The sequence below is a fragment of the Struthio camelus genome, chromosome 7 (assembly GCF_040807025.1).
Source record: "Struthio camelus isolate bStrCam1 chromosome 7, bStrCam1.hap1, whole genome shotgun sequence".
Lineage (NCBI taxonomy): Eukaryota > Metazoa > Chordata > Aves > Struthioniformes > Struthionidae > Struthio > Struthio camelus.
The window spans coordinates 5,610,334-5,633,195 of NC_090948.1; the positions used below are offsets into that span (position 1 = coordinate 5,610,334).

At 57.9% G+C, this 22,862-nt stretch overlaps 1 pseudogene; it reads right to left on the reverse strand.

The window, feature by feature from the left end:
- The window catches only part of LOC138067864 (deleted in malignant brain tumors 1 protein-like), a 54,983-nt pseudogene extending 40,164 nt beyond the window's left edge, over positions 1-14,819 (reverse strand).
- Between the last annotated feature and the right edge of the window lie 8,043 nt (positions 14,820-22,862).

A 22,862-nucleotide genomic window follows, 5' to 3' on the forward strand; every position in this document is an offset into this window, starting at 1 on the left:
CATTTCCCGGCTGCGCTCGGCAGAGCAAGAGGCAAAGCGCCAGCCTCGCCGCTAGTAAGGCCTCGAGCCCCAAAGCCGCCCTGCGCAGGCAGCACGGGCGGAGCACACGTACCTGGAGGCACCGACAGCGAAGGGGGAGCAGTGGTGGTGGCAGCTGTCAAGGGAGGAAGAGAAAGGAGCCGGTGAGGAGCCTTTGGCCGAAAGGGGCCCGGCCACGTTTCACCCCGGCACCCGGCCGCTTCGGCCACGCAGCGCCCAGGGTCTCAGCTGGGGACGCCACGCTGGGCGCCGAGCAAAACAGAGACGTCTAGCTCGGCTCAGCACCAGCTTGAAGTCCTTGTTTGGGCCTGCCGTCGCCCACCTTTGGAGGAATAGCCCAACGTGGCGTTGAGCTCAGGGGAAAAGTGCCCGTTCCTGGCTGCCCTTGGCTGCTTTGCAAAGGGAAGCAATGTGCTGCTGTAGAGGCCCAACACACCGCAGTGAGGAAAGCTTTCCGTAGAGAGGGGCCTCCTTTGGGAGACCGGGCAGGTCATCTGGGGCGCCGAGGAGCAGCATGCGAAGCAGGGGCGCAAGCTCCAGCGGGAGGGGAAGGGAAGGGAAAGCAAGCGGGAACGGTGCGCAAGGAGGCGCGGGACGGCCCCTGGCCCTCCGCCAGCCGCTCCCAACACCGGGTCGGCACCAGCTGCTGCAGCATGTGAAAAGGCAGGGGCTGCATTTGCGCAGTGTCCAGGCGCGCTCGCCACGTGCCCGACAGCCTCGTGGTGCGGCGGGGAGCAAAAGGCACGTCCGTGGCGCTTGTGGTTGGCAGCAGCGGGCTCCTGCCCTCGCGGCGGGCCTTGGGCGCCGGCCGAGCCACGGGCGGGCTTGGCGCCGGCTCCCCGCCTGCAGGGGCCGGGCCCGGAGCGGCAGCAGCCTCGGGAAGGGGTCGGTGGCAGCAGGGCACTGCCCAAAACACCGCGGCATCCTTATCGGCGGCACAGGGGCTTTGGTGGCCAGAGGCAACCGCCGCGTCTGGCAGGAGGCCTCCGTGGGGAGTCTGGGGAAGGGCGCGCGCATTTAGGAAGGGGAAGCAACGGCACCTGAGCACACAACACCGGCATCTTCCCCGTGGTTACAGTTGTGGACGCCCCAGCCGGCGCTCCGGCACTGGAAGAGGGAGGCCTCGCTGCCCGTGCACTGCACGTTGTCCAGGTAAATGTTGCCGCTGCCTTGGCCAAAGTAGGCACTGCCGGGCGCAGAGACGGCACTGCCACAGCCCAGCTGCCTGCACACGACCTGGGCATCGGTCAGGTCCCAGTCATCGTCACAGACGGTGCCGCGGCTCCCGTTGGAGGAGATCTCGATGCGGCCCTCGCACCCGTTCCTGCCGTTCACCAGCCTCAGGGAGGTACCTTGCGAAGGAGGCGAGGGGAACGACATGGAGACAGCCTGCTGCGCGCGGGCCGCTTCTCTCGCTGGGGCGTTTGGGGCAGCTGGGCACTGCAGGGCACCAGGCCGGCGGGCCCGTGGGCAAAGGCCGCGCATTTCCCGGCTGCGCTCGGCAGAGCAAGAGGCAAAGCGCCAGCCTCGCCGCTAGTAAGGCCTCGAGCCCCAAAGCCGCCCTGCGCAGGCAGCACGGGCGGAGCACACGTACCTGGAGGCACCGACAGCGAAGGGGGAGCAGTGGTGGTGGCAGCTGTCAAGGGAGGAAGAGAAAGGAGCCGGTGAGGAGCCTTTGGCCGAAAGGGGCCCGGCCACGTTTCACCCCGGCACCCGGCCGCTTCGGCCACGCAGCGCCCAGGGTCTCAGCTGGGGACGCCACGCTGGGCGCCGAGCAAAACAGAGACGTCTAGCTCGGCTCAGCACCAGCTTGAAGTCCTTGTTTGGGCCTGCCGTCGCCCACCTTTGGAGGAATAGCCCAACGTGGCGTTGAGCTCAGGGGAAAAGTGCCCGTTCCTGGCTGCCCTTGGCTGCTTTGCAAAGGGAAGCAATGTGCTGCTGTAGAGGCCCAACACACCGCAGTGAGGAAAGCTTTCCGTAGAGAGGGGCCTCCTTTGGGAGACCGGGCAGGTCATCTGGGGCGCCGAGGAGCAGCATGCGAAGCAGGGGCGCAAGCTCCAGCGGGAGGGGAAGGGAAGGGAAAGCAAGCGGGAACGGTGCGCAAGGAGGCGCGGGACGGCCCCTGGCCCTCCGCCAGCCGCTCCCAACACCGGGTCGGCACCAGCTGCTGCAGCATGTGAAAAGGCAGGGGCTGCATTTGCGCAGTGTCCAGGCGCGCTCGCCACGTGCCCGACAGCCTCGTGGTGCGGCGGGGAGCAAAAGGCACGTCCGTGGCGCTTGTGGTTGGCAGCAGCGGGCTCCTGCCCTCGCGGCGGGCCTTGGGCGCCGGCCGAGCCACGGGCGGGCTTGGCGCCGGCTCCCCGCCTGCAGGGGCCGGGCCCGGAGCGGCAGCAGCCTCGGGAAGGGGTCGGTGGCAGCAGGGCACTGCCCAAAACACCGCGGCATCCTTATCGGCGGCACAGGGGCTTTGGTGGCCAGAGGCAACCGCCGCGTCTGGCAGGAGGCCTCCGTGGGGAGTCTGGGGAAGGGCGCGCGCATTTAGGAAGGGGAAGCAACGGCACCTGAGCACACAACACCGGCATCTTCCCCGTGGTTACAGTTGTGGACGCCCCAGCCGGCGCTCCGGCACTGGAAGAGGGAGGCCTCGCTGCCCGTGCACTGCACGTTGTCCAGGTAAATGTTGCCGCTGCCTTGGCCAAAGTAGGCACTGCCGGGCGCAGAGACGGCACTGCCACAGCCCAGCTGCCTGCACACGACCTGGGCATCGGTCAGGTCCCAGTCATCGTCACAGACGGTGCCGCGGCTCCCGTTGGAGGAGATCTCGATGCGGCCCTCGCACCCGTTCCTGCCGTTCACCAGCCTCAGGGAGGTACCTTGCGAAGGAGGCGAGGGGAACGACATGGAGACAGCCTGCTGCGCGCGGGCCGCTTCTCTCGCTGGGGCGTTTGGGGCAGCTGGGCACTGCAGGGCACCAGGCCGGCGGGCCCGTGGGCAAAGGCCGCGCATTTCCCGGCTGCGCTCGGCAGAGCAAGAGGCAAAGCGCCAGCCTCGCCGCTAGTAAGGCCTCGAGCCCCAAAGCCGCCCTGCGCAGGCAGCACGGGCGGAGCACACGTACCTGGAGGCACCGACAGCGAAGGGGGAGCAGTGGTGGTGGCAGCTGTCAAGGGAGGAAGAGAAAGGAGCCGGTGAGGAGCCTTTGGCCGAAAGGGGCCCGGCCACGTTTCACCCCGGCACCCGGCCGCTTCGGCCACGCAGCGCCCAGGGTCTCAGCTGGGGACGCCACGCTGGGCGCCGAGCAAAACAGAGACGTCTAGCTCGGCTCAGCACCAGCTTGAAGTCCTTGTTTGGGCCTGCCGTCGCCCACCTTTGGAGGAATAGCCCAACGTGGCGTTGAGCTCAGGGGAAAAGTGCCCGTTCCTGGCTGCCCTTGGCTGCTTTGCAAAGGGAAGCAATGTGCTGCTGTAGAGGCCCAACACACCGCAGTGAGGAAAGCTTTCCGTAGAGAGGGGCCTCCTTTGGGAGACCGGGCAGGTCATCTGGGGCGCCGAGGAGCAGCATGCGAAGCAGGGGCGCAAGCTCCAGCGGGAGGGGAAGGGAAGGGAAAGCAAGCGGGAACGGTGCGCAAGGAGGCGCGGGACGGCCCCTGGCCCTCCGCCAGCCGCTCCCAACACCGGGTCGGCACCAGCTGCTGCAGCATGTGAAAAGGCAGGGGCTGCATTTGCGCAGTGTCCAGGCGCGCTCGCCACGTGCCCGACAGCCTCGTGGTGCGGCGGGGAGCAAAAGGCACGTCCGTGGCGCTTGTGGTTGGCAGCAGCGGGCTCCTGCCCTCGCGGCGGGCCTTGGGTGCCGGCCGAGCCACGGGCGGGCTCGGCGCCGGCTCCCCGCCTGCAGGGGCCGGGCCCGGAGCGGCAGCAGCCTCGGGAAGGGGTCGGTGGCAGCAGGGCACTGCCCAAAACACCGCGGCATCCTTATCGGCGGCACAGGGGCTTTGGTGGCCAGAGGCAACCGCCGCGTCTGGCAGGAGGCCTCCGTGGGGAGTCTGGGGAAGGGCGCGCACATTTAGGAAGGGGAAGCAACGGCACCTGAGCACACAACACCGGCATCTTCCCCGTGGTTACAGTTGTGGACGCCCCAGCCGGCGCTCCGGCACTGGAAGAGGGAGGCCTCGCTGCCCGAGCACTGCACGTTGTCCAGGTAAATGTTGCCGCTGCCTTGGCCAAAGTAGGCACTGCCGGGCGCAGAGACGGCACTGCCACAGCCCAGCTGCCTGCACACGACCTGGGCATCGGTCAGGTCCCAGTCATCGTCACAGACGGTGCCGCGGCTCCCGTTGGAGGAGATCTCGATGCGGCCCTCGCACCCGTTCCTGCCGTTCACCAGCCTCAGGGAGGTACCTTGCGAAGGAGGCGAGGGGAACGACATGGAGACAGCCTGCTGCGCGCGGGCCGCTTCTCTCGCTGGGGCGTTTGGGGCAGCTGGGCACTGCAGGGCACCAGGCCGGCGGGCCCGTGGGCAAAGGCCGCGCATTTCCCGGCTGCGCTCGGCAGAGCAAGAGGCAAAGCGCCAGCCTCGCCGCTAGTAAGGCCTCGAGCCCCAAAGCCGCCCTGCGCAGGCAGCACGGGCGGAGCACACGTACCTGGAGGCACCGACAGCGAAGGGGGAGCAGTGGTGGTGGCAGCTGTCAAGGGAGGAAGAGAAAGGAGCCGGTGAGGAGCCTTTGGCCGAAAGGGGCCCGGCCACGTTTCACCCCGGCACCCGGCCGCTTCGGCCACGCAGCGCCCAGGGTCTCAGCTGGGGACGCCACGCTGGGCGCCGAGCAAAACAGAGACGTCTAGCTCGGCTCAGCACCAGCTTGAAGTCCTTGTTTGGGCCTGCCGTCGCCCACCTTTGGAGGAATAGCCCAACGTGGCGTTGAGCTCAGGGGAAAAGTGCCCGTTCCTGGCTGCCCTTGGCTGCTTTGCAAAGGGAAGCAATGTGCTGCTGTAGAGGCCCAACACACCGCAGTGAGGAAAGCTTTCCGTAGAGAGGGGCCTCCTTTGGGAGACCGGGCAGGTCATCTGGGGCGCCGAGGAGCAGCATGCGAAGCAGGGGCGCAAGCTCCAGCGGGAGGGGAAGGGAAGGGAAAGCAAGCGGGAACGGTGCGCAAGGAGGCGCGGGACGGCCCCTGGCCCTCCGCCAGCCGCTCCCAACACCGGGTCGGCACCAGCTGCTGCAGCATGTGAAAAGGCAGGGGCTGCATTTGCGCAGTGTCCAGGCGCGCTCGCCACGTGCCCGACAGCCTCGTGGTGCGGCGGGGAGCAAAAGGCACGTCCGTGGCGCTTGTGGTTGGCAGCAGCGGGCTCCTGCCCTCGCGGCGGGCCTTGGGCGCCGGCCGAGCCACGGGCGGGCTCGGCGCCGGCTCCCCGCCTGCAGGGGCCGGGCCCGGAGCGGCAGCAGCCTCGGGAAGGGGTCGGTGGCAGCAGGGCACTGCCCAAAACACCGCGGCATCCTTATCGGCGGCACAGGGGCTTTGGTGGCCAGAGGCAACCGCCGCGTCTGGCAGGAGGCCTCCGTGGGGAGTCTGGGGAAGGGCGCGCGCATTTAGGAAGGGGAAGCAACGGCACCTGAGCACACAACACCGGCATCTTCCCCGTGGTTACAGTTGTGGACGCCCCAGCCGGCGCTCCGGCACTGGAAGAGGGAGGCCTCGCTGCCCGAGCACTGCACGTTGTCCAGGTAAATGTTGCCGCTGCCTTGGCCAAAGTAGGCACTGCCGGGCGCAGAGACGGCACTGCCACAGCCCAGCTGCCTGCACACGACCTGGGCATCGGTCAGGTCCCAGTCATCGTCACAGACGGTGCCGCGGCTCCCGTTGGAGGAGATCTCGATGCGGCCCTCGCACCCGTTCCTGCCGTTCACCAGCCTCAGGGAGGTACCTTGCGAAGGAGGCGAGGGGAACGACATGGAGACAGCCTGCTGCGCGCGGGCCGCTTCTCTCGCTGGGGCGTTTGGGGCAGCTGGGCACTGCAGGGCACCAGGCCGGCGGGCCCGTGGGCAAAGGCCGCGCATTTCCCGGCTGCGCTCGGCAGAGCAAGAGGCAAAGCGCCAGCCTCGCCGCTAGTAAGGCCTCGAGCCCCAAAGCCGCCCTGCGCAGGCAGCACGGGCGGAGCACACGTACCTGGAGGCACCGACAGCGAAGGGGGAGCAGTGGTGGTGGCAGCTGTCAAGGGAGGAAGAGAAAGGAGCCGGTGAGGAGCCTTTGGCCGAAAGGGGCCCGGCCACGTTTCACCCCGGCACCCGGCCGCTTCGGCCACGCAGCGCCCAGGGTCTCAGCTGGGGACGCCACGCTGGGCGCCGAGCAAAACAGAGACGTCTAGCTCGGCTCAGCACCAGCTTGAAGTCCTTGTTTGGGCCTGCCGTCGCCCACCTTTGGAGGAATAGCCCAACGTGGCGTTGAGCTCAGGGGAAAAGTGCCCGTTCCTGGCTGCCCTTGGCTGCTTTGCAAAGGGAAGCAATGTGCTGCTGTAGAGGCCCAACACACCGCAGTGAGGAAAGCTTTCCGTAGAGAGGGGCCTCCTTTGGGAGACCGGGCAGGTCATCTGGGGCGCCGAGGAGCAGCATGCGAAGCAGGGGCGCAAGCTCCAGCGGGAGGGGAAGGGAAGGGAAGGGAAAGCAAGCGGGAACGGTGCGCAAGGAGGCGCGGGACGGCCCCTGGCCCTCCGCCAGCCGCTCCCAACACCGGGTCGGCACCAGCTGCTGCAGCATGTGAAAAGGCAGGGGCTGCATTTGCGCAGTGTCCAGGCGCGCTCGCCACGTGCCCGACAGCCTCGTGGTGCGGCGGGGAGCAAAAGGCACGTCCGTGGCGCTTGTGGTTGGCAGCAGCGGGCTCCTGCCCTCGCGGCGGGCCTTGGGCGCCGGCCGAGCCACGGGCGGGCTCGGCGCCGGCTCCCCGCCTGCAGGGGCCGGGCCCGGAGCGGCAGCAGCCTCGGGAAGGGGTCGGTGGCAGCAGGGCACTGCCCAAAACACCGCGGCATCCTTATCGGCGGCACAGGGGCTTTGGTGGCCAGAGGCAACCGCCGCGTCTGGCAGGAGGCCTCCGTGGGGAGTCTGGGGAAGGGCGCGCGCATTTAGGAAGGGGAAGCAACGGCACCTGAGCACACAACACCGGCATCTTCCCCGTGGTTACAGTTGTGGACGCCCCAGCCGGCGCTCCGGCACTGGAAGAGGGAGGCCTCGCTGCCCGAGCACTGCACGTTGTCCAGGTAAATGTTGCCGCTGCCTTGGCCAAAGTAGGCACTGCCGGGCGCAGAGACGGCACTGCCACAGCCCAGCTGCCTGCACACGACCTGGGCATCGGTCAGGTCCCAGTCATCGTCACAGACGGTGCCGCGGCTCCCGTTGGAGGAGATCTCGATGCGGCCCTCGCACCCGTTCCTGCCGTTCACCAGCCTCAGGGAGGTACCTTGCGAAGGAGGCGAGGGGAACGACATGGAGACAGCCTGCTGCGCGCGGGCCGCTTCTCTCGCTGGGGCGTTTGGGGCAGCTGGGCACTGCAGGGCACCAGGCCGGCGGGCCCGTGAGCAAAGGCCGCGCATTTCCCGGCTGCGCTCGGCAGAGCAAGAGGCAAAGCGCCAGCCTCGCCGCTAGTAAGGCCTCGAGCCCCAAAGCCGCCCTGCGCAGGCAGCACGGGCGGAGCACACGTACCTGGAGGCACCGACAGCGAAGGGGGAGCAGTGGTGGTGGCAGCTGTCAAGGGAGGAAGAGAAAGGAGCCGGTGAGGAGCCTTTGGCCGAAAGGGGCCCGGCCACGTTTCACCCCGGCACCCGGCCGCTTCGGCCACGCAGCGCCCAGGGTCTCAGCTGGGGACGCCACGCTGGGTGCCGAGCAAAACAGAGACGTCTAGCTCGGCTCAGCACCAGCTTGAAGTCCTTGTTTGGGCCTGCCGTCGCCCACCTTTGGAGGAATAGCCCAACGTGGCGTTGAGCTCAGGGGAAAAGTGCCCGTTCCTGGCTGCCCTTGGCTGCTTTGCAAAGGGAAGCAATGTGCTGCTGTAGAGGCCCAACACACCGCAGTGAGGAAAGCTTTCCGTAGAGAGGGGCCTCCTTTGGGAGACCGGGCAGGTCATCTGGGGCGCCGAGGAGCAGCATGCGAAGCAGGGGCGCAAGCTCCAGCGGGAGGGGAAGGGAAGGGAAAGCAAGCGGGAACGGTGCGCAAGGAGGCGCGGGACGGCCCCTGGCCCTCCGCCAGCCGCTCCCAACACCGGGTCGGCACCAGCTGCTGCAGCATGTGAAAAGGCAGGGGCTGCATTTGCGCAGTGTCCAGGCGCGCTCGCCACGTGCCCGACAGCCTCGTGGTGCGGCGGGGAGCAAAAGGCACGTCCGTGGCGCTTGTGGTTGGCAGCAGCGGGCTCCTGCCCTCGCGGCGGGCCTTGGGCGCCGGCCGAGCCACGGGCGGGCTCGGCGCCGGCTCCCCGCCTGCAGGGGCCGGGCCCGGAGCGGCAGCAGCCTCGGGAAGGGGTCGGTGGCAGCAGGGCACTGCCCAAAACACCGCGGCATCCTTATCGGCGGCACAGGGGCTTTGGTGGCCAGAGGCAACCGCCGCGTCTGGCAGGAGGCCTCCGTGGGGAGTCTGGGGAAGGGCGCGCGCATTTAGGAAGGGGAAGCAACGGCACCTGAGCACACAACACCGGCATCTTCCCCGTGGTTACAGTTGTGGACGCCCCAGCCGGCGCTCCGGCACTGGAAGAGGGAGGCCTCGCTGCCCGAGCACTGCACGTTGTCCAGGTAAATGTTGCCGCTGCCTTGGCCAAAGTAGGCACTGCCGGGCGCAGAGACGGCACTGCCACAGCCCAGCTGCCTGCACACGACCTGGGCATCGGTCAGGTCCCAGTCATCGTCACAGACGGTGCCGCGGCTCCCGTTGGAGGAGATCTCGATGCGGCCCTCGCACCCGTTCCTGCCGTTCACCAGCCTCAGGGAGGTACCTTGCGAAGGAGGCGAGGGGAACGACATGGAGACAGCCTGCTGCGCGCGGGCCGCTTCTCTCGCTGGGGCGTTTGGGGCAGCTGGGCACTGCAGGGCACCAGGCCGGCGGGCCCGTGGGCAAAGGCCGCGCATTTCCCGGCTGCGCTCGGCAGAGCAAGAGGCAAAGCGCCAGCCTCGCCGCTAGTAAGGCCTCGAGCCCCAAAGCCGCCCTGCGCAGGCAGCACGGGCGGAGCACACGTACCTGGAGGCACCGACAGCGAAGGGGGAGCAGTGGTGGTGGCAGCTGTCAAGGGAGGAAGAGAAAGGAGCCGGTGAGGAGCCTTTGGCCGAAAGGGGCCCGGCCACGTTTCACCCCGGCACCCGGCCGCTTCGGCCACGCAGCGCCCAGGGTCTCAGCCGGGGACGCCACGCTGGGCGCCGAGCAAAACAGAGACGTCTAGCTCGGCTCAGCACCAGCTTGAAGTCCTTGTTTGGGCCTGTCGTCGCCCACCTTTGGAGGAATAGCCCAACGTGGCGTTGAGCTCAGGGGAAAAGTGCCCGTTCCTGGCTGCCCTTGGCTGCTTTGCAAAGGGAAGCAATGTGCTGCTGTAGAGGCCCAACACACCGCAGTGAGGAAAGCTTTCCGTAGAGAGGGGCCTCCTTTGGGAGACCGGGCAGGTCATCTGGGGCGCCGAGGAGCAGCATGCGAAGCAGGGGCGCAAGCTCCAGCGGGAGGGGAAGGGAAGGGAAGGGAAAGCAAGCGGGAACGGTGCGCAAGGAGGCGCGGGACGGCCCCTGGCCCTCCGCCAGCCGCTCCCAACACCGGGTCGGCACCAGCTGCTGCAGCATGTGAAAAGGCAGGGGCTGCATTTGCGCAGTGTCCAGGCGCGCTCGCCACGTGCCCGACAGCCTCGTGGTGCGGCGGGGAGCAAAAGGCACGTCCGTGGCGCTTGTGGTTGGCAGCAGCGGGCTCCTGCCCTCGCGGCGGGCCTTGGGCGCCGGCCGAGCCACGGGCGGGCTCGGCGCCGGCTCCCCGCCTGCAGGGGCCGGGCCCGGAGCGGCAGCAGCCTCGGGAAGGGGTCGGTGGCAGCAGGGCACTGCCCAAAACACCGCGGCATCCTTATCGGCGGCACAGGGGCTTTGGTGGCCAGAGGCAACCGCCGCGTCTGGCAGGAGGCCTCCGTGGGGAGTCTGGGGAAGGGCGCGCGCATTTAGGAAGGGGAAGCAACGGCACCTGAGCACACAACACCGGCATCTTCCCCGTGGTTACAGTTGTGGACGCCCCAGCCGGCGCTCCGGCACTGGAAGAGGGAGGCCTCGCTGCCCGAGCACTGCACGTTGTCCAGGTAAATGTTGCCGCTGCCTTGGCCAAAGTAGGCACTGCCGGGCGCAGAGACGGCACTGCCACAGCCCAGCTGCCTGCACACGACCTGGGCATCGGTCAGGTCCCAGTCATCGTCACAGACGGTGCCGCGGCTCCCGTTGGAGGAGATCTCGATGCGGCCCTCGCACCCGTTCCTGCCGTTCACCAGCCTCAGGGAGGTACCTTGCGAAGGAGGCGAGGGGAACGACATGGAGACAGCCTGCTGCGCGCGGGCCGCTTCTCTCGCTGGGGCGTTTGGGGCAGCTGGGCACTGCAGGGCACCAGGCCGGCGGGCCCGTGGGCAAAGGCCGCGCATTTCCCGGCTGCGCTCGGCAGAGCAAGAGGCAAAGCGCCAGCCTCGCCGCTAGTAAGGCCTCGAGCCCCAAAGCCGCCCTGCGCAGGCAGCACGGGCGGAGCACACGTACCTGGAGGCACCGACAGCGAAGGGGGAGCAGTGGTGGTGGCAGCTGTCAAGGGAGGAAGAGAAAGGAGCCGGTGAGGAGCCTTTGGCCGAAAGGGGCCCGGCCACGTTTCACCCCGGCACCCGGCCGCTTCGGCCACGCAGCGCCCAGGGTCTCAGCTGGGGACGCCACGCTGGGCGCCGAGCAAAACAGAGACGTCTAGCTCGGCTCAGCACCAGCTTGAAGTCCTTGTTTGGGCCTGCCGTCGCCCACCTTTGGAGGAATAGCCCAACGTGGCGTTGAGCTCAGGGGAAAAGTGCCCGTTCCTGGCTGCCCTTGGCTGCTTTGCAAAGGGAAGCAATGTGCTGCTGTAGAGGCCCAACACACCGCAGTGAGGAAAGCTTTCCGTAGAGAGGGGCCTCCTTTGGGAGACCGGGCAGGTCATCTGGGGCGCCGAGGAGCAGCATGCGAAGCAGGGGCGCAAGCTCCAGCGGGAGGGGAAGGGAAGGGAAAGCAAGCGGGAACGGTGCGCAAGGAGGCGCGGGACGGCCCCTGGCCCTCCGCCAGCCGCTCCCAACACCGGGTCGGCACCAGCTGCTGCAGCATGTGAAAAGGCAGGGGCTGCATTTGCGCAGTGTCCAGGCGCGCTCGCCACGTGCCCGACAGCCTCGTGGTGCGGCGGGGAGCAAAAGGCACGTCCGTGGCGCTTGTGGTTGGCAGCAGCGGGCTCCTGCCCTCGCGGAGGGCCTTGGGCGCCGGCCGAGCCACGGGCGGGCTCGGCGCCGGCTCCCCGCCTGCAGGGGCCGGGCCCGGAGCGGCAGCAGCCTCGGGAAGGGGTCGGTGGCAGCAGGGCACTGCCCAAAACACCGCGGCATCCTTATCGGCGGCACAGGGGCTTTGGTGGCCAGAGGCAACCGCCGCGTCTGGCAGGAGGCCTCCGTGGGGAGTCTGGGGAAGGGCGCGCGCATTTAGGAAGGGGAAGCAACGGCACCTGAGCACACAACACCGGCATCTTCCCCGTGGTTACAGTTGTGGACGCCCCAGCCGGCGCTCCGGCACTGGAAGAGGGAGGCCTCGCTGCCCGAGCACTGCACGTTGTCCAGGTAAATGTTGCCGCTGCCTTGGCCAAAGTAGGCACTGCCGGGCGCAGAGACGGCACTGCCACAGCCCAGCTGCCTGCACACGACCTGGGCATCGGTCAGGTCCCAGTCATCGTCACAGACGGTGCCGCGGCTCCCGTTGGAGGAGATCTCGATGCGGCCCTCGCACCCGTTCCTGCCGTTCACCAGCCTCAGGGAGGTACCTTGCGAAGGAGGCGAGGGGAACGACATGGAGACAGCCTGCTGCGCGCGGGCCGCTTCTCTCGCTGGGGCGTTTGGGGCAGCTGGGCACTGCAGGGCACCAGGCCGGCGGGCCCGTGGGCAAAGGCCGCGCATTTCCCGGCTGCGCTCGGCAGAGCAAGAGGCAAAGCGCCAGCCTCGCCGCTAGTAAGGCCTCGAGCCCCAAAGCCGCCCTGCGCAGGCAGCACGGGCGGAGCACACGTACCTGGAGGCACCGACAGCGAAGGGGGAGCAGTGGTGGTGGCAGCTGTCAAGGGAGGAAGAGAAAGGAGCCGGTGAGGAGCCTTTGGCCGAAAGGGGCCCGGCCACGTTTCACCCCGGCACCCGGCCGCTTCGGCCACGCAGCGCCCAGGGTCTCAGCTGGGGACGCCACGCTGGGCGCCGAGCAAAACAGAGACGTCTAGCTCGGCTCAGCACCAGCTTGAAGTCCTTGTTTGGGCCTGCCGTCGCCCACCTTTGGAGGAATAGCCCAACGTGGCGTTGAGCTCAGGGGAAAAGTGCCCGTTCCTGGCTGCCCTTGGCTGCTTTGCAAAGGGAAGCAATGTGCTGCTGTAGAGGCCCAACACACCGCAGTGAGGAAAGCTTTCCGTAGAGAGGGGCCTCCTTTGGGAGACCGGGCAGGTCATCTGGGGCGCCGAGGAGCAGCATGCGAAGCAGGGGCGCAAGCTCCAGCGGGAGGGGAAGGGAAGGGAAGGGAAAGCAAGCGGGAACGGTGCGCAAGGAGGCGCGGGACGGCCCCTGGCCCTCCGCCAGCCGCTCCCAACACCGGGTCGGCACCAGCTGCTGCAGCATGTGAAAAGGCAGGGGCTGCATTTGCGCAGTGTCCAGGCGCGCTCGCCACGTGCCCGACAGCCTCGTGGTGCGGCGGGGAGCAAAAGGCACGTCCGTGGCGCTTGTGGTTGGCAGCAGCGGGCTCCTGCCCTCGCGGCGGGCCTTGGGCGCCGGCCGAGCCACGGGCGGGCTCGGCGCCGGCTCCCCGCCTGCAGGGGCCGGGCCCGGAGCGGCAGCAGCCTCGGGAAGGGGTCGGTGGCAGCAGGGCACTGCCCAAAACACCGCGGCATCCTTATCGGCGGCACAGGGGCTTTGGTGGCCAGAGGCAACCGCCGCGTCTGGCAGGAGGCCTCCGTGGGGAGTCTGGGGAAGGGCGCGCGCATTTAGGAAGGGGAAGCAACGGCACCTGAGCACACAACACCGGCATCTTCCCCGTGGTTACAGTTGTGGACGCCCCAGCCGGCGCTCCGGCACTGGAAGAGGGAGGCCTCGCTGCCCGTGCACTGCACGTTGTCCAGGTAAATGTTGCCGCTGCCTTGGCCAAAGTAGGCACTGCCGGGCGCAGAGACGGCACTGCCACAGCCCAGCTGCCTGCACACGACCTGGGCATCGGTCAGGTCCCAGTCATCGTCACAGACGGTGCCGCGGCTGCCGTTGGAGGAGATCTCGATGCGGCCCTCGCACCCGTTCCTGCCGTTCACCAGCCTCAGGGAGGTACCTTGCGAAGGAGGCGAGGGGAACGACATGGAGACAGCCTGCTGCGCGCGGGCCGCTTCTCTCGCTGGGGCGTTTGGGGCAGCTGGGCACTGCAGGGCACCAGGCCGGCGGGCCCGTGGGCAAAGGCCGCGCATTTCCCGGCTGCGCTCGGCAGAGCAAGAGGCAAAGCGCCAGCCTCGCCGCTAGTAAGGCCTCGAGCCCCAAAGCCGCCCTGCGCAGGCAGCATGGGCGGAGCACACGTACCTGGAGGCACCGACAGCGAAGGGGGAGCAGTGGTGGTGGCAGCTGTCAAGGGAGGAAGAGAAAGGAGCCGGTGAGGAGCCTTTGGCCGAAAGGGGCCTGGCCACGTTTCACCCCGGCACCCGGCCGCTTCGGCCACGCAGCGCCCAGGGTCTCAGCTGGGGACGCCACGCTGGGCGCCGAGCAAAACAGAGACGTCTAGCTCGGCTCAGCACCAGCTTGAAGTCCTTGTTTGGGCCTGTCGTCGCCCACCTTTGGAGGAATAGCCCAACGTGGCGTTGAGCTCAGGGGAAAAGTGCCCGTTCCTGGCTGCCCTTGGCTGCTTTGCAAAGGGAAGCAATGTGCTGCTGTAGAGGCCCAACACACCGCAGTGAGGAAAGCTTTCCGTAGAGAGGGGCCTCCTTTGGGAGACCGGGCAGGTCATCTGGGGCGCCGAGGAGCAGCATGCGAAGCAGGGGCGCAAGCTCCAGCGGGAGGGGAAGGGAAGGGAAAGCAAGCGGGAACGGTGCGCAAGGAGGCGCGGGACGGCCCCTGGCCCTCCGCCAGCCGCTCCCAACACCGGGTCGGCACCAGCTGCTGCAGCATGTGAAAAGGCAGGGGCTGCATTTGCGCAGTGTCCAGGCGCGCTCGCCACGTGCCCGACAGCCTCGTGGTGCGGCGGGGAGCAAAAGGCATGTCCGTGGCGCTTGTGGTTGGCAGCAGCAGGCTCCTGCCCTCGCGGCGGGCCCTGGGTGCTCTAGGAAAACGCCATTCTTGCTGCTAGTTAGACTAGAGCCGCAAAGTAATGCACCGAAAGCACGTACAGAGCGGACATACCTGGAGGCACTGACAGCGAAGGTGTAGCAGTGGCATCGGTCGTAGCATCTGTCAAGGGTTGAAGAGAAGGGCTTTGGTGAGGAGCATTTGAACTAAGGAATGAACTGGCATCCACGAGTGCTGAACCGAAGAGGAATAGCCACTTCAAGAGCTTGGTGGTTCCCATGTTGCCCAAAACTGGAAACGAAGCATCGGAATTTATATTCCACACCTTCAAAGGAGTGTACTTCCCAAGGTCAGTCTGTGTGAAAAATTGATCATTATAAAATGCATTTTTACAATCATGACTCAAGTTATGTTTGATTTCTTATCCAACATTTTTATGACTACTCAGTCTTTACGGAAAGATAATACATGAATAGTAAGTTTCAGTTTCCTGGAAAACTTGTGCCACCCCTATTACTGCAAATTATCTCAGCTGAAGCTTTGACTTGTGCTCAGGCCTGTTATTACCTTTGGAATCAGACTAGTGGACTTAAATGCCTCTGCATCCCAACCATCCCAATTTGTTTTTTTATTTGCTCCTTGTAGCTAGTGACTTATTAGACAGAGTCTGAAAGGGGTTGCTAGGTGAGGCAGTATATTCCTACCAAGCTTTCCATAAGACCCTTCAGTAGACAACCCTAGTCTCATAAATGTTTAAATTTCTGACAGTGTCCTCTTGCAATTACAAGCACATTTCCCTATTGCTTGTCAGTAGTACATTAGAGCAATCAGTGGTTTCTTGGAATCTTAGTTGGAAGGGACCTTTGGACGCCTCTAATCCAACTTTTCATTCAAAACTGGATTCAGAACAGGTCGCTCAGAGATTTGTCCAGGCCAGTTTTCAAAACCTCCAAGAACAGAGATTTCACAGCCACGATTAACTATCCTCATAGCTATCCTCAGCTGAGCTCACTTTGGCAGTGTCTTCTTTGCACTGTCGGGCCCAAAACCGGACACATTGTTGTAGATGACGTCTAATGAACACCAAGAAAAGGGGAATAGTCACTTTCTTCAATATACTAGCTATGATCCTCAAGTGAAATTGCCTATAAAGCTTCTTTGATCCTTTGAATCATAAAGATTAGAGAAGGGGAAAGAAGTATGAGTTGAAATAAAATCAAAAGTAATACTGAAATGAACTCCTCAGTTGGTTTATGTGAAGTTTTAATGTCATTTTAGATAGCTTAGGGCACAACAGCCCATTATCTTATCCTCTTGTTCTGTTTGCTGGAGCCACTGTATTGTACTTCTATTGTTTCTCCTCATGTGATGAGGAAAATAAGGACAACTAGAAACAGGCTAACTGTCACCCTAATTTTCAGTTGACTACATTTCATCCAGGCCCCACCTCTCTTTCTGTTTCGACAAGGATGATCCAGGCAGTAATTAAACCGCAATGGTTGGTATACTAACTGATGAGTCCCACTGCCATATTCCCAGTTCCTGCTGCAGCAAAGTACAGTCTCTGTCTAGAGACAAATGGAATAGGGAGTCCTCTTTCTGCAAAGGCTTATAGCATTGAAATAGAGCATTGAAAAGACAAGAGTCTACAGACAGAATCACAAGCTGTGAAAGTCGTCACTGAGAAGAGGAAAAACAGGAAGACAATGGTAAATACAACTGATTGTATTTATATGTTAATAAAGAAATGAAAGCATGAACGTTGCCATTCACAGTTCTACTGTTTCTAACTTCCTAGCAAGAGCAAAATCAATACCATGTGCGCAGTCAAGTTATCACACATTGTGACTAATTAAGTGAGAAAGGGCTGTGAGATGGTATTCCTTCCTCTAAATTCTTGAAAAATAAGAATTTTGTACTAACCAAGGGGGCTAACTAGCAGGAAAGCAACTTGGCAGAAAAGAACCTGGGGGTCCTGGTGGATAACAAGCCGAACATGAGCCAGCAACTTGCCCTTGCAGCAAAGACGGTCAATGGCAACCCAGGCCACATTAGGTGGAGCATTGCCAGCAAGTCAACAGAGGTGATCCTTACCTCCAGTCAGCACTGGGGAAGCCACATCTGGAGTACTGGGTCCAGTGCTGGGCTCCCCAGCACAAGAGAGACATGGGCACACTGGAGCAAGCCCAGTGAAGGGTCAGAAGGATGATTGCATGTGACACATGAGGATAGGCTGAGAGAGCTGAGACTGTCTAGCATCAAGAAGAGAATGGTTGGGGGGCGGGGAGGGTCTTATCAATATGTATAAATACCTAATGGAAGGTTATAAAGAAGATGGAGTCACTCTTCTCAGTGATGTCCACTTGGCAGGGGGGGCTGGGCTTGATGATCTCTCACATGTCCCTTCCAACCTCAGCTATTCTTTGGTTCAATTAATAGAAAATTTATGGATGACAACTCAAACACAGAAGAGGACTAAATACTGTCTGGTAAGTTTACTTACAGTAATGAAATCTGCTAGCATGGTTCTTTAGTACAAACTTGGTTGTCAGAATTCTTAGGTATTTTACCTCACCCTGTCCCAGTTTCCTAGTGCATTTCAGATACTTCTAGTCTACATTTTTTAACTTATGTAAGCACTCATATCTTCAGGTTTGATAACATACACCTTTGATTTACAGCTGATAGCATCCTCTGTACAAAATCCCCCTTAGCTTACTTCTCTTTTTTATTTCATGTACTGAAATCACAGCAGCAGGAAGTTTGCTGCAAAAAACAGTGCCATAAAACCTGTAAATCACCAAGTGGAAGAAGCTGCATTTTTGATAGCATGTCAGCAGTCTGTTGCAGTTCTGACAAAAGTCAGGAAACAAAAGCACTACCTTGGCTCTTGACCATGCATAATCAAACCAGAATACATGGAAGTGGATATGTGTCACCATAATACAAAAAATGTCAGATATGTGGAATCAAAAGAAGGTATAAGAAAATCAATATCAGTTAACTCAGGGTATCTTCTGTCGGATTTCAGATGTTTACTAAAAGAAGTCTGGAAAAGCTAAAAAAGTTCCAAATCCAGAGTTTACAGCAACATCCTATTTCTTGAATGCTATTCTCCATTTTGAACCTGTTCTTTCTATCTGAGGCAGAAAAATCAATCGCCTAGTTTGGGACTGTATATAACTTCATTGTTACCTCCAGTTGTTGGTGACTTTCAGTTCTCCCTAACACCACAGATGAACATGTGCATTTGAAATCTGCGTACAGCTATATTGGGTACTTCAGAGTGTTTTTTCTTCCCAGGGTCCGGCTTTGAATTATTTTAAGATCTCTGTTCCACTGATCTCTAATTTGTGTGCACCTCTCAGTTTGTGCCTTCCCCATTGGGCCTGGTAGTATCAGGTAAGACTGCAAGATCTCCTGCAGAAGCAGAATGAAGCACAGAAGAGGTGGCTGGCAATACCTAGCCAATAGCTAAGCAGAATTTCATGGTGCTCATACTTAATTCATGTGTTCTTGGATATGTGCATTCTGTGAGCTTTCCTGCAATATCTGCTGAGCCAGTTCCAAACCTCCTGGCTCAACCGGCTTTGGCACAAAATGAAATTGGACTTGTGTCAGGAAACAGAAATAAATGGCATGCCACTTTGATAGCCTGAATGAGACAGAGAATTAGCCACTAGTCATACTGAACAATTCTTTAGCAATCCCCAGACTGAAAAAAGGCTCATGAAAAGTGATGTGTGTGCAATGGCAATTAAAAATGCCATTTTTAAAGACTGAAAAGTATCTGAGGGGAATGCATGAATCAAACCAAAAAACAGGTTAAATTCATGGAAAATTTAAAGAACTTCTTACATTTATAGTTCCTAGTTTTTTGGCAGGATGAGTCACGATCTCCAATAGAGACATTTTGGGAATATATGGCACAGCTCCCTTCCAGTGATATGCCTGGGATGTAGGATATAAAAGCAGTCTTCAGGGATCCAAGCTAGCCCTTGCACACGCCCATCACATGACCACATCTGCGCTCCTCTCGTGACATGATACATGTGCATTTTAGTCACATAATGAATGAAGATTCTGAAGGGTCAGAACAGCCTACTTTTGAAGGGTCTTTGGAAAAAAATATGAGTACAACCCAGGTGAATGCTTACTATGGGCCATATTAGCTCCTATCACTTCAGCTGTATCCCCACCATTGGGTATCCAGTCCTCAAACCTGGCTCTCCCTCTTCAGCCTCTTTTTCTACTCCTTTGCTCAAATTACCCTTAGTTCTTAGAAGGAAGCATGCTAATCTTCAAGTAACTCCAGTATTTTCTTTTCTTAGCTTTGCTGAGACCAAATTGATCAGATGTGTGGCAGTTGAGCCAGCTGACTACCGAAAGAGAAGGTGTGAACGGAGGAAGCAACCTGTCTCCAAGACTCACAACTCTCCTCTGTGTTACCATCTGTTCTCCTCCATTCTCTGACCTTCATCTAGCCTTCAAAGCAGAAGAAGGAATAGCAGGAAGAAAACTGATGCTGTGAGTTGCGAAGGGAAATTGCTCAAAAAAAGTAATTGTTTCATGCGTAGAACACCTAGATGGATGAAAATTCACCTGCTCTTAGAACGGAGAAAGTCCATCAAGGTGGTGCACCACAGCTGTAAGCTATGTGATTTAGCTACAAACCTGAGGAAGGTACACAGGAAAGTAACACATTTCTTTCTATGTGGAAGAGTATTTCAGTATAATATATAGAGAAGAAATCAATCATTTAGCAGTTTTACAGTGATTACTGCCCAGCACCAATCTGCTTATAATGTATTGCTTAACTTTTATGTTCCTTTACAGCTGATACAAACTTACACATGACAGGTCCTCCTACAGAAGGTTGCAATTATCCTGTCTAAATGCTTTTAACCATTCTAGTTCCTTTCAAGACTGCATTTCTATGTCTGGTCATCACTGGCCTCAATATTTTTCTCTTTGCTCTCATAACATGACAACAATAGCATATTTCTGAAGTTTACCTCCATTTTATGACCTTGTGAATTTCAGGAAAGTATTTAAAATCAATTACTTCACCACAGCTATGATATCTTTGTCAGGAATTCTTTTCTTCATCCTGAATACCTGATGGCAGCTTTCATCATCCAAAAAATCATCTTAAAACAACTTTTTTTCTGGTTAAAAATAGAAATGGAAAGAAAAAGCTAAGTTAAGCTTCTTTAAAAAGCAATACAAGCAAGTACTTACTTGAAATATTATTGCAGAAAGAATTTTTAGTGTGCCTACATTTTTTACATGTATTTGAAAGCTACTAGAGTAAAAATTCCTTTTTATGACTCAGCTATAGTGATAGATTCCAGTCCCATGTCTCAACATGTGTGCATTTCAAGTATACATGTGTGCAGAGAAACATCTGTGCTTCTGAGGGAGTGAAAACACACATAAGTTTCCCGACAATAAGCTGAGATTGCTGGTTTCGGATTTTCTCTGCTTGAGGCTCTAAGCATTTATATCTGTCAAAAAAGCTCTGAAAGGAGGAGAGTTGGGGGATTCCTGTCCTCACACACACTGAACTTCAGCAGAACTCCCAGATTTTTGCCAGAGGAACAAGCTGAAGAGCCCTAACATCCATCTAGACTGACATATATTAGAAAATCCTACAGACAAAACACACCATCTACGTGATCATGGATAATATGAAGTTCTGTAAGGAAGTTTGCCCCCTCCTCTAAGGCCCTGTGAAAACACAAGCTCCTTGCCAACATCTCTCCTCTTAACAAATTTCATCCAAGTAACATTTTGGTAAGAGCAGACTAAAATCTGCTATTAAGGAGGTTGTTTATAGCTGTAGTTAATCAATGCACAGACCCCTTTATTCTGAAGCTGTCACTGAAGCAGCAGTAATATTACCTGCTGTTAGTGATTTATAGTGTCTTAGCCCAACAGAAGAATGATTCTCGCGATTTCACACAGCTCTATTCCCAGTACCATCTTTTCGAAGTTGGACTGTCTCCCCATCAATACCCACCTTTCCCTAAGGAGAGCTTGCACATTCCTGACCTCCTAATACAGCCATGAAGCATTCAAAAGGCTACTTGTATGGGTCACACATTGTCATGCACGCGTCAGGGACGACATTTACAGCTGGCTCTGTGCTGATAAGGTAACTGGTATGGAGCAGAGGAAGTCTGACACATCTAGAATTACATTTTTTAAAAACTAAAATTCATAAATGAACTCCATAATAAGTCACTTATATTAAACATGCTCCATGTGAAAGAAATTAAATCTTAAACCATCATGTAGTCTTAACCTGTTACAAGAAAAAGATCTGTAACTAAATGATGGTTTAAACCAAAGCAGATGTTCAACTCTAGATCGTTTGAGTGGTCTCAATCACCAACAAAGATAAATACTATATAGCTATGTCTAGTTACACAATTCTGAATAAAAAAGTCTAGATACTTCCAGATCTTTGACTATTGCAAGGAAAAAATGCAATGAAAAGTATTAAAAGTGTCAAGAAACACTATAGTTACAAACTGCATTTCTAGTGCACAGTAAATAACAATACTGTTTTACTTTAAATAACAAATCAGAGTTCTGTGTCAGAATTGCATGTTTGCCTAAATGATTAGGTTTCTTTCCTGTGTTAGTCGACTTAGGAATGTGCATGTTTAGTTGTCAAATCGGCACTAAGGAAAAATTTTTCAATTCCCTAAATTTTTCTTCATATCTTTGGCCCAATATCAAGCCCAACATAACTTAGTTTTATGAGCTAAACTTTTTATTGTCCCTGAAACTTCAGTGCAACGAGACAGAGTGCAGAATGCTCCATCTCTCCCCCCCCCCCCCACCCCACAACTGGGAACATCATTTCTTATTAAAATTGCTTATTAAAAATTTGAGGGATGTCTTATATATGACGCTCTGTAAGACAACAGAAGCATTATCTTTACTAAATGGACAAGCAATGATAAATGCAGCTGCCCAACCTCTCCCACCCAGCCACTCCTGCCTAATTACTAAGCATTGTCTAGCAATCTTTAGAAAGGGAAAAGAAGTTAGTAACTTTTGCCACATCATTAATGGAGTCAATTTTACACATATATTGCTATATTATATTTTGCACTATTTTATATGCTGAACTGGGAGCCAAATTGGGTCATTACATCAAACAACAAAACTTTGCAAATATTTAAATAACATGTACATAACTTTTCTGTTATGAATAATCTCCTGAAATCTTTGGAAACATTCAGGGTAGTTAAGTGTTTGCCTATATCTCCAATTACATTTCTCAAACCCATTATGAAGATATTTGCTGAAACACTTACTGTTCAGCTGATGCCCTTAATTCATACATTTCACAATAAAGGTACGTGCTCAAGATGAGAGAGAAAAGTTTCAAAGGCCAAACCAGATTACGCTATCCCTTTCTATAGAGCCAGCATAACTGGGGCACAGCCATATCGGTGCTGGGCAGTACAAAGTTTTGTTCTTATGCATTGGTGGAAAACAGAGAAATACTCTTGGGTAGTCTTAGCAAACAATAAGGTCTCATTTGGGTCCAGGCCATGTACTGACATAACGTAAATAACAGTTAGTATAAAGAAGAGAGCCTAGCAGCTGGCTGTACCATAATATACGGCCCGGCATTGGCCAGGTACAGCTTATGAGCTGAGACATATTAACTGGCTGCCCACACGCTTGCAGCCTGCTGAAAAGGCTAGGTGAGGCTTAGCTGCCTCAATCAGTCCCTTTGGACCTTGTGAACACTACCTTTGTTACACAAGAATTATTTTGTAATACTCCATTTATCTCTCAAAACAAGTAAGTGGTGGCTATACCTTAAGGGTCTCTAACAAAGTTAAGTGACATGAAATAATCTTATGTTTTTCACCAATATTGTTTCGTTAGATTGATTTTAATCTCAAAAAATATGATCCAAGAGCAGCGCAAGTCTATAGAAATATTTAAAATACTCTAAAAAGATTCTGGTTTGTTTTTGCAAATTATCTCTAACAAGAGTCTCATACATCCTATCTAAGATCAATGTTTTTATCCTGAGGAGTTCACCGTGCTGCAGCTGCCATTTGCTTTGTCCTTCTTTAGGATGTCTGAGAGAAAGGACTCCCTGCTTCATATGAGGACAATGAATCTACTCTGTCTTGTCATAAGGATGTGTGAGTCATCCCCTAAAAAAAAGACAATAGCCATTGACTTGTTCCAGTGTGTGCTTTGTAGTTGTCACCCCACTGTGTAGGAAGATTGGCGTAGTTTTGAACCAAGAACCTGAGCTAAGAAAAATAATGATAGAGGCTTTTACTGAACAGACAAAAAGCCGTGAAAG